This window comes from Bombus flavifrons, chromosome 5 (assembly GCF_040668555.2).
Source record: "Bombus flavifrons isolate JBK064 chromosome 5, iyBomFlav1_principal, whole genome shotgun sequence".
NCBI lineage: Eukaryota > Metazoa > Arthropoda > Insecta > Hymenoptera > Apidae > Bombus > Bombus flavifrons.
In genome coordinates, this window is record NC_138446.1 from 7,048,948 (window position 1) to 7,060,957 (window position 12,010).

The 12,010-nt window shown below is 36.5% G+C and overlaps 1 protein-coding gene and 1 long non-coding RNA gene across 2 annotated transcripts in view; one reads left to right on the forward strand and one right to left on the reverse strand.

Moving 5' to 3' along the window:
* LOC138179976 (protein Tob1) overlaps positions 1–12,010 on the forward strand; it is a 123,125-nt gene that overhangs the window by 21,185 nt on the left and 89,930 nt on the right. The window contains exon 2 of the mRNA XM_069113294.1: positions 6,981–7,030. The gene's annotated coding sequence lies outside the window, so the exon portion shown is untranslated. The remainder of the gene's footprint in view (positions 1–6,980; positions 7,031–12,010) is intronic.
* LOC138180003 (uncharacterized) lies at positions 9,452–11,025 on the reverse strand. Its single transcript, XR_011173181.1, has 3 exons — positions 10,720–11,025; positions 9,855–9,921; positions 9,452–9,787 (listed from the first exon to the last, which is right to left on the reverse strand). It is a non-coding gene; the product is annotated as an uncharacterized LOC138180003 (long non-coding RNA).

Here is a 12,010-nt window from a genome sequence, read left to right on the forward strand (position 1 = left end):
GTGTTGGTGTGGGGTGTTTGAGGATTGAGCGATTGACTTTGTTTAGATTTGAAATTTGGGAAATGGTGGACGTAGGGGATGGATCGAGAGTTCTGTACTAGTTGGTCTGGAGTGGCTGTTAATAGAACTTTTGTAATTTGACATTTAGATGGAAAATGTGGTTAGCAAGTTTAGGAAGAAAAGCAAATGTTTGTTTCATAATCTGATTAAAAGTGGTAGAGGTTTGATCAAGAATATATTAAAGTATACAATGTATCAAAACCAATTTAACTAACTGAAACTCGTATTATTGTCAATATAGAATTATTATAACTCGAAAGGAAAGATAAACGAAATAAAAGAAATCAATTAAATTAATGTACGAACTGACAATTTCATGATGATCCTTGTCAATCGGAAAGGGTTGTGGATAATACAATTTTTATAGTTTGGTAAGAAGCATACACAAGATAAACGTTGAATTAAGATGAACTAAAAGTTTCATTAGATTGTTGTCAATTAACAAAATTTTCGTGGTTTCAAAAGACAGATGAACAAAACAGATAAGAAATTAAGTGAGCTAAGAGACGAACAAAATAAAAGATAAATTAAGACATAATAATTGAGAGTGTCCTTTTTGCAAATTTCCTGATATTCTAATATTTGTTTGCGTCAACGTCCGAGACACAAATTGGTTTCACTCGATGTACAAACACAGTCTCATCTCCATTGTCGAGATTAAAGACTTTTATACCCCAGTAGCTCGATGCTTGATACAATTATTCATGGAGAGGGAAACTTTAACTCTTCCCTGTGCACGCCTTTTAATAGAGATTGACGTATCGTAAATCCACAGCAACGCGGAGCTTTAAACAGATTCCACGAGTTAGGGGTCATTTAATCGAGTCAAGGGTGTGTACAGCATCCCTTCGTTACACATCATGCAAGTTTGCGTACATTGTATGCAAAATACAGCTGTAACTTTGAAAAACCTTCTGCGTAGTAATTTTCAAGAATATTATTCGAAAGAAACTTTATGATTGACTCGTAACTTTACATTTAAATTTACGCCTTGGATAAGACTGTTATTAAAAATGACAAAGATTAAACTGTCAAACTGAATCTTGATTAAAATTGGACAATCAGACTCGTATTAATTAAATGATTAGATAATTTTATTTAATATATATATGTGTGTGTGTGCGCGCGCGTGTGTGTGTATAATAATTGGATTATGATAGAATTTATAAAAGCGATTAAAGATAGATTACAAAAATTAAAATTTTTATCAGAAGATTAAAATTCGTTTCCAATGCTTCTGCTTGTATATCTCCAACTTCCTATTCGCACGTCACGTGTCTGGCTTCAAATATTACAGGAAAAAAATTTGAAGTAGACACAGACGATCGATGTAAGCTTGGACGGCAAAAGAAAACTCTCTAAATGCGTAGTCGCTACGATGAGAATATAAACGTATCTGGAACGCCTATAACTGTTAAATCGTTATCTCTATTATAGCAGTATCTTTTGTAAAGCGGATAACACGGCACCCCTTAACAGGTTAGCAACCCTCTTTTTTCGGTGGATTTTTTGTGAAGCGTGCATGCAAAAATCGAGCCACGTTATCCGACCGTTTTCTTGTTTTCCTTGTTCCGTCTCGTGGAAAAAAGTCGGTCGTCGAGAGGGAATGTTTTCCGGCGACCGATCAATACCACAACCTCTCGGTTTCTTCTCACCCTCCGAGATTCCCGCCGCTCCCTTTCGCACCCCTTTTCGAAGAATCGCGACGAAATCACGTCGACTTCTCTCCCTCGTTGTCGTTCGACCGGATCCCTTCGAAACTTTCGAATCGCTTCACGCTATTATTCGAAATTAGGCATTCTCGAGGACAACGAGGTATTTCGAACGAGCCGATTGTCTTGGAACTTTCGAGATCCTGGCGAGAGTCCATAAGGAATGCCAAAGCGTCTTGAGTAGTGGCTGTTCAAACGATTCAATGGACTAGGAAAATTACGCTATCGCTGCAGCTTTCGCGATTTTATGGAACAGTAGTTGGGAATTTCCCTTCCTTTAGGGAAATACCGCGGCATTCCAAGTTTGGCTATGGTATGGGTAGTTCGTGTGATTGAGTGTCGAAGATCGTAAAGAAAGAAATTTCGGTGATTTTGGTTCGCGGTTAGGTTGGAGTAAACAGTTTTATTCTCGTGAACGATGACGCATAGGTGGACTAATGGAGTTTCGAAGAAGCCTCCATTGCGTGACCTGTATTTTTGTCGCTGCTCCTTGAATATTTCCGTGCGTTTCTTTCTTACGTAAATTTCTATTTTTCGCCAATATTTTCCATAAATTATACAAACAATCGTCGGTAACCTATTATTATGATTAAAAACAATCTTTCGAACAACAAAAGAATCTAATCGAAACCAATCGCTAATAATCCATTATACTGCAGCATACAGTTGATAAATCCGTGGACGATCAACGAAAGGAACAAATTCTTCGAACGACGAAGGTACTTGATCCAAAGCAAGTTTCTCTGAGAATGACAAAACTCCACCTAAAATATCAAGTGATTCGCCAACGATTGATTATAGTAGTTAGTAGAAGCAGAAACAACCAATTAAAAAATCGAATTCTTCAAACTAAGAAAGACCAAGAAGACACTTTCCACCGGAAAAGGATTAACATATCAAAAGAGAAATCGTAGGAATGATGGATTCATCAACGAAGCAGCTTGAATTGCGAAACGAGGATTGTCAAGCTGGTTCGATGATGCAAAAGCAGCCAGGTTCACGAGAATCCCTCGTTATCGTGGCGATCAGCTCTTTCCTCGAAACGAGTACGAGAGCCACGATGGAATTTCACTTGGAAGTCGTGGCTGGACTCGTTGCCCATTGTTCGATCGTTTTGTTGTCGTCCAGCGACGATTGTGTCGAGTCTGAGTGACAATGGAAACAATGGAGAACGCTCGGTGTCATCGTGCCGCGAGCCGACTTTCCCTGTCTTTTCTTATTCAAATCCCGACCTCTGGAACGTCATGGTGCGTCGAATGATTTCGTCGAACGGTTACGACCGCCTTCCACGGCATAAACGATCGTTTCGGCGAAGACTTTGCACCGATTTTCCAATAAACCTCGAAAACGCGCGTTTACCGTAATGACGTCGCGATCGATGTTTAATAAAGCTCCGCTTCCTACAGGGTACGCGTCGGAAAATGAAATTTCTGATACGCGCTTGGGTTTATTGAACGTAAAATTTATAAACTACTTACGACGTTTCCCGCAGTGATGGAAAGCGTAAGATGTTAGAAGGAATAGAATTCATTTCTAGTTAACCCACTGAATGAAATAATTTGTGAAAGTTGCTTAAACGCGATATTATTGAGAAATGTATATAAAGTAATTTGCGTATTGTTTTGTCAAGATGAAACAATGTAAAAGAATAATAGGTACATTATAAAAGGTCTCTTTATATAAGTCAGAAACACAATGACTTAACGTGCTTATTGTGAAACTGCTTACTGTGAAATACAATGGTGTGTTAATTAATTTCACTTATTTTCCAGTAAATAATAATATTTCTACATTTACACAATAAGTATTTTCAAATAAACGAACGAAGTTATACAGCCCGCTGTTTATTAAACATTTCAACGGAAACGGAAAAAGAAATACAAATTTTGGGAATTTGCAAAAATCATTCAGATAGATTTTAAGCAATTTTAATACAAGAAACATATACACATTTCAATTTTAATATATATTCTTACTTCTATATCCTATAATTCTATTTTCTAAAATTTCCATTACACATTTCTCAAAAGTAGACAATTGCTTCCAGAGTAGTTTTGCTGAAAATCCAGAATGATAAAGTTCTGAGGATTCTTCCAAATTCAGTTTCGCCCCAAAGCACCCTAGTACTCTAAGCTTGCCAACTCTCCAAACATACTTTTCAACAGCCGATCCTCCACCATGATTCGTTCCACGATTTGCATCCACATGCATGTTACATTCCACGTAATACGATCCCAGCAATTACTTCCAATATTTCGGTGCGCGGCATCGAGTCTCATACAACTCCATAATTGGTGACAGCCGACGAGTTCGCACGTCTTCCGAGAACTTTTATTACCGCGCCGGCTATTTCTGATGCTCGGCCGCGTGCGATCGCATCCCGACGTCGATGCACGCATTCGTTGCACTCGATTTTTTCGCGCTTACACCCCCTCCATCGCTTTTTCAGCTGGTTTAAAAATTGAACCAGGTCGGTCTGGCTGAGTCATTTGTCTAGCGAGGTTTCGCGACAACGAATGGAAGTGGCTCGCCTTCCAACGTTCTTCCTGATGAATATTCTTGGTAGCATGGTGAATGTATGTATGGTTGTTCAGCGGAGATGCGTTGCAGAGGTATTAAGCTGGGTTTGATATATTTTTGGAAGTGGTTTGAACGTTCGAGGAAGTGGTAATGCAGTTTTCACATTTATACAGGTTAGGCTTTTACGTTTAAGAGGCTTTTTCATTTGTTGAACGATACGAGGGTTAATCAAGTTGAGATGGTTTTTCGTAAGAGCTTGAACGTTTGAAGATTGGGCGGTTAATTACAATGCTTAATTACAGGAGGCAGGCTTCTAGGGAGCATTCTGAATTAATCGGATGGAAATTATTTATTTCTTTTGTATTCAGTTTATGTCTACAACTTTGCAATAATAGATGGATTAATCGAATGAAACACGGTTGTTTGAAAGCAATTTCTTTAAAGAGAATTGAAGAATCGTAGGAGTTAGCTCACAATAATGAAGACAATTCTCTAAAACAATCTAAACGAAAGCAATTACTTTCTTTCTTGTATTTTATTTGCATCTAGAATTTTATAATACGTAACAGTTAAGAAAAATTTCAAACACAATAAACATGAATTAATCACAATGGTATTATTAAAATTAATCCATCTTCAAAAGAATGATCAATCGTAAATTTCAATATAAATAGTTTAGTTAATAGGACGTATTTATAGATGTAGCAACATTTGTGGAAGTAATATGAGGGAAATATACGCTGATTGGTGGAAAGCGACCTATATATTGGGGTCAATTGTTCCGTGGCCAAGCGACATAGGTATAAACATTCATGACCGACATACACGAAACTCACGCATAGTCGTTCGAACTTTGACCCGTGAACTTGAGTAATAACGCGTAACGCCCGGCTTCGTTAGTTCACGGTCAGCATCACTAAGTACATCCGTCGTTTTTCTTTCAGTTAATTCAATCAAATGTCACATAACGTTCAGAAGCAATGGACTATACGATGATCGGGCATTGCTAATTATTGTTAAATTATTATTCCCTGTGTAATTAATTTCTTTTTAATTTCTACGATTTCATATATTTATAATATTTTTATTTCCTATTTACATAATATTTAATATTGTTAAATATATTACTCAAAAAGATTTAAAATTCAAACTGTTAGTAATTCTTATACCTTTTTTCGTATGTCCTGTAACAGTAACGTTAAAACAAAATTGATGTTTATTAAATTAATAAGATAAATTAAGGATAAACCGAAACGAGAGAATAGAATTCTAAGATTATATTTTCCATTGACTTTTGTTTGCTAAGTTCAACTATGGTCGACATAGTTTAATGCAGTTTCTACTTTCCAAATGAATCATGGTAGAATACTATTTGCTTGTCGTTCATGCTTGTTATCACACGAATTGTGAAAGTGAAGAAACCATTGTAAAAGGCTATTGTCGTTTTACATGACAGCGTACGTTAATTAGTAGTGTATTTACTGATCCATCGTTACAAATCGGTTAGCGGTTCTTTTAATGTAAAACAAGAGTCGTCGATCGCCTGTAACCGCGTCGAGATTTCGCGCTTCTACGATCGCTATTGTCATTTTTCTATCTATTGTGGCATCCAGTGAAAGTATTCTTCGAACGTAGCGATATTAAATCGCCGATACGATCGAAACGTTTCTTTTCATAGAGTTTCAATCGGTTTCAATTATGGTCACAACATTCAATTTGATTTAGATATTTGTTTTCATTCAATTCAATTTAGATATTTTTACTAAAGTAAGTAATAGTCTATGAACATTAATTCTTTTACAATGTAGTACGAGAGACGCTTCAGCGAAATGGTTTTAGAAATGATATGTTTTTAATGCTTCTGTATGCAACGTAATTATTAAAATGTATTGACTCGAAGAAGCAGAAAACGTGTCAGAAAAGATGTGACGATAAAAAATAATTATTCAGTAAGTTATTCTGTAAGCTCATTCTGAATTCTTTTCCTTTTACTATCCATTAAACCGGTCAACGGTATTTCGTTTTAAAATTTTTAATGTTGAACATTCTTAAGAATTTTTGGTTGATTTGTCAATCTTAATTCTTGGGCGATGTAATAACGTGAGGCATACAAAATACATACTTTCAACATTTTATAGGCGATAAATATTAATAATGGTATTACGTATGATGAAATTTAAGACGTGAGATTTATAATCTTACATTGAACAACTTTACTAAGTCTCTCTTGTACTGAACTGAGAGAGGAGTAATCTTATTAAGTAATATCTCCAACACTTGTGTGATTTTCCTCGTGAGAGAGACTTAAGAAACTCACAGTACTTTATAAGATGGAACAATAAAATTTATTTTAAATATGCTAATAAAATCGCCTAATCGTTGAACGGCACGATCGAACAAGAATTTCAATGTTAATTTTCTTCGACACTTTTATAAAGCTTCCCTCACCTGGTTCTAAAATATGTCCAATTTATCTGAACTATCCATCGACTGTCTGCGATCATTATTTTTTTTATACAGAAGTGTTTCTTATTTTTACTCATTTCAGTAAATCAACTTGGATCGTATATATTTTTAAAAAATCGCTATCATTTGCATTTCGCGAAAGTTGCGTGAAAACGGCTTAACCTGTTCTTGCCCGGCGAACAAAACGATCGACCTAACAAACTCCGTTTCTTCTGTTTGCAGATCGTACAACAATTCGAGGACGGTGACCGAGCACGGCAAAACCACGCAAGGTAACACTGCTTTCACTTTATTTGTCGTACCGTTTAAGCAATCGCAAAACACTGAAAAATCGCTGAATTATCCAACGATGCACGGGAAACGTTTCGCTAACGTAACGAAGCGGAAAAGAATCGTGGAACCTGACATAGAAGAGAAACATTCGGGTCAATTCGATGAGAAGAGAAAAAGCTGAAACTATTTTCGATTTCGGCCCGTGTTACATCATAATCGCGTAGAGTAATATCGTATAACGTTGACTCACTTCCGGCCGCTTTAGTTTAATATTCCGGCTGTGACGCACGCCCTTCCTCCGTTCATCCCATCGGTAATGTGTTCGGTAAATATTCGAAGGCTGAGAAAGTAATTCATCAAAGTTAATTTATCAAACGAACCAACCAACCAATAAATCGTCAGACGGCCACCCATCGAGGACTACCGCGAAGAAGTTCAGTTCCATAGTTTCTATCGACGATGAAAATTTCCTACATCGAGGATTTTCAACCTTTTCATAGCATCAAGTCTAAAATTGAAGGATCCAGCAAATGAAACCAAGTAGAACGAGTAAAAAGTAAAATCAAGTAAATGGTACTACCGACAAAAATACACAAGATGTCAAGAAATTTTATAAAATTATACGCTAACTCACTATAATCCTTAATAGCTATCATCAAAGGAAATCATTGATACTATTATCATGTGTGAAGTTCAACGTTATTTTACTTTAGTTACGAATGAAATAAAATAAATGTAATTAAATGTTTTGCTATTATACAATATTAGATACAAAGTAGAAAGTGAAAAAAGCAGAAAGTGAAATTTCACCTATGGCAACCTTTAAGAATTAATTAAATGACAAAAGTAACTTGAATTCGAATATGTTATTTGAACTTCGTGTCCATACGAGTTGAAGTTACTTGAATTCAAATTGTTCCGATGCGAAAGCAACTTGAATTCAAGAAATGTGACTCAATGTTCACGTTACGTGAGAATATGTTTCTGAATGGCGCGAAAAGACTGTAAGTACAATTCAAAGTAATGAATCACATGGTAATCGATAAAATAGTTAGGCTTTCATAAGTAACATTTCGAGTCATTCTCGCTCGAAGGTGATAGGTTAACGTGAATTTATGTATATTTCGTAAAATGATGGAATGCAAATGTCGTTCTGAGTTCGATGATTTTTGGTATTCAGCCGAATGGAGGTCGACGATTAATCAATGAAGAAAGTTTCGTATGGAAACTGTTGGCAACGACGTTTTATTTTTCACGTGATCGGATTGGTAGTGTTTAGTGATATTTCTGGACCACTGTCAAGTTAATTGCACGGTTTTGAAATATGCCAGCTTACGAACGACAATGGCATTCGGTATTATACTTAACCAATGTTTACGTAAAGTCTGGCTTTTCAACGCTGTTTCTTTGTACATATTAACGCTAAGACGTATTAGTGTAACAAACAATAACAATGAAAGTCGACTACTTTACTACGTTGAATGAACGCCAGGTCCATTAATCATCATCATTTTCTTGAATTTTGTGTGGAAAAATAAGCAAATACATTGTAGGAATCATCGTTGAATTGTTCTATGAGTCATGAGAATTTTAGCGTTTGTTAAATATTAAACAATTGAACATAGAGAATTATCCCATAGAATGGATGGCGATGAATGATTAATTGGAAGGGCGTCGAAATATGATTCCCAAACGTTTAATGCAGTTGATGTATCGTATTCCCAAATCGTTCCAAAATATTAATTCATACGAAATGAATCTATATCATCAAATTTAGTTTCAGAAACAAATAATAATTTATACAAGGCAGCGTCACTGAACTTCCATCATACGAAATAAAGGTTGATATTCAAATTAGAATGAAATTCAAACCTTTTACTCAAATTTTAAAGAAGATTCAAATTCACATACACGTCGAAGTTCTCAAATTTCCAAGTTCAAGTTTTCAAATCCAAATAAAAATTTTAATCAATCATTCAATTAAATCAAACGAATCATCCTTAAAAAAAAAGAACTTCTACGAGCGCAAGAAATCCAAACAATGCAAATCTTGAGCCGTTTATTAATAACCTCTTTTAATATCATTAAAAATTTTAATGTCCAAATTAAGTGCCAAAAATTGCCTGTGCCAGAATAGATCCAAAACTCTTGGAACGAGACCAAGGAAAATTCCAATTCGATTTCAAATTTAAATAAAAATGCATGTCAACAGCAACTCATTCCTAAAGACTACCACAAGCATGACAAACCCAAAATACGCAAACCTCAAGCACCTCGACGCGCCACATAATGTAAGCTCACAGCACATTACGTGTCCGCGCGCCAAACAACGTTCATCTTCCGCGTGTTTCCGCAGTGGCCGTGTTTCACAGCGATTTCGGCCGCGTCGCGTGTTCCTCAGAATTTTCATATTCCCTCGGTCTGCGTGTAATAAAAGACAATGAGAGCCAGCTTGGTCGCGCGTCCTGACAAAGCTTGTGAAGCTGATTTATCGGAGCGTCATGAGGACGCGTTAGGCCGTCTGTCGACGTTCCTCGAGTTTCGAGCAACGGAACGTGTCGTAACGAGCCGGCATTCATGGTACAGCGAGAAGAACGGCCTTGCTACATTATTAGACACCGCGCGGCATTAGGCGTGCAACAAAAGCGGCGTGCACACGCTTCGATCGTGCCACGGATCTTTACACGCGTAGCTGTCGTTCAAATATCGATCTCAGTCGATTGTGGATATTTATTTATTTTTAACCTTCTATCGAGCTGTAACGAATAATTTTTAATGGACTTTGTTGATTATATATTTGGAGGAAATTTATTGCATACTTACAGCAACAGTAACGATCGATTTGTTGCATAACCTGCACGTCGAAGATGTTTCGTCCCGGCATCGAGGCCTTGGAATTAGAATTTATACAATACATATGTATAATGCAGTGACTCGCGAAAGTATTTGAACAGTTACCATAGGCGATTTTTACGAATATATATTATGTGTGATATACGACATTGTTTGAAACTTCGTTCCCATTGTACAAGACAGGACTATCGCTATTATATTAATAAAATTTTATACCAATCCGGAAATACGTGTAGGAGTCGCAAAGCGTTCATTGGAAATATACACTTGTAAAATTAGCGTACAGCATGAATGCTGAACTTAAACATACAATTTGTGTTAAAGATAGTCTCGCTAAATATTCTGGCTTATTAATATAGTAAATAATTCATAATTAATAAAACACAGATAATTGTTCAGATACTTCAATGATTTTTGCAAAGTATATACTTCCAATAAATACCTAATAACATCTATATACATCTTCGGATTCGTTTCAAATTTTTATCAATGTAATATTACCAATATAAACCGTAGCCGTGTCTCGGTTGCTGTGTTAATAAGATTTCAAAATGTTTCGTACAACATGCAGTTTCAGTAAGCAGTTTCTACGAGCTTACGAATATTTCCGTAAGCCACTGTGCATTCATAAGAGGTGTCATGCAAGCGTTAGAATGCTTTTGTCAGTGTTTGTATACTTGCACTAAATGTTTAGTAACTCTTATGTACATACATTTTTAATTATGTTTAAAGCTCTAATGTAGTCGTAATAGTCGTTTCTCGATATAGTAAGGCTGTTCCTATGAACGACACTCTACGTAACCAATCATACTAATATTAGCACCGTTTGACTCACCACGGTGATTTTCCTGTACCAATACAACTTTTCATATGTTTCACCACGCTCATGAATTTTTGCTCTTGCGGCCTCTAGATGGAAGTGAAAAATACCATCTGGAGCCAGGCCAATCGGACTATTCGCAGAGCAAGTGGCATAAATAGCTTTGTTGTCCGGTGAACGAGACGGTGCGTTAAGTATCTTGTCCGCGGAACGGGAGCTCGTTTTCCGCGTGGAGAGTAAATTACGTCAACGGTTGTAATAACATTTTGATATCCGAGAATGACGTTTTAATGACTTTCTTTTGAATTTCTGAAATTTTAGGTGAATTCTTTGGAACGACATTTAAACACGACAAAATTAGTAATAGTCGATATCACAACTTTATGTTTTAAATATGTTTCGATTTTACAAGATTATAAAAGAAACATTAGAAAGTTTGCAATCTACGAGAATAAGATTGACCTTGTCATAATATTTAGTAAATAAAACGATTATTTACCTAGGTTCCACATTTTAAACATGAATTCGCATAAATATTTGCCTTCTATTCATCAATGATCATCGCCGCTCCCAATTATCTTCAAATAATCTTAACACATAAAAAAAAAAAAAAATATTTTACCCTAGGCTGTAATAAATTGGAATATCCTACATAAAGTTTAATTTTTCCAAAATATCGTATGAAGATACAATTTTAATAAATATTTTCACCCCTTTTCTTAACATTGCTATCTGAGTTATTAACATTATGGGCAATTTTTTAGTCCACGAAATTTATCTTCTTTTAATCATTTCAAAATATCTGATAACGTGGGTCACCGTGACATTCAGCGCGTTAACTAAGAACTTCCATCGAAAGGACCATACAGATCTCATTCTGAAACGATACCTCAGCTATCCACTCAACTGACCATCGTCTCTATTCACGACCACGACCAGCGGTAAACAACAGGCTACGGTAAGACGCATTCATGCTGCTTCTGCTTGTGTTGCCATTTGTTACTAAATGATCGACGTTAATCGTCTTTATCCACGTCGTAAAACTTACCCCTGGGAGAGTTCGCAAGTTGCTAGAAGTACGCGCGTGAAAACGGTTTACGAGCGGTTTTTCACGCGAGGAACCGGTCGTTTCCCGTTTCGCAGAGACGACGGCCCATTCACAGCGACGCGGTCGGTCACTCGGTCGAGCGTGGTATTCCTGGGGTGACACACACCGCGCCGTCACCCCGACGGAGACGAGGCCTTCTCTATTTATAAATGTGGGTCGACGTGGCTGCGCAGCCGGCTCGTTTCGTCATTATTACGA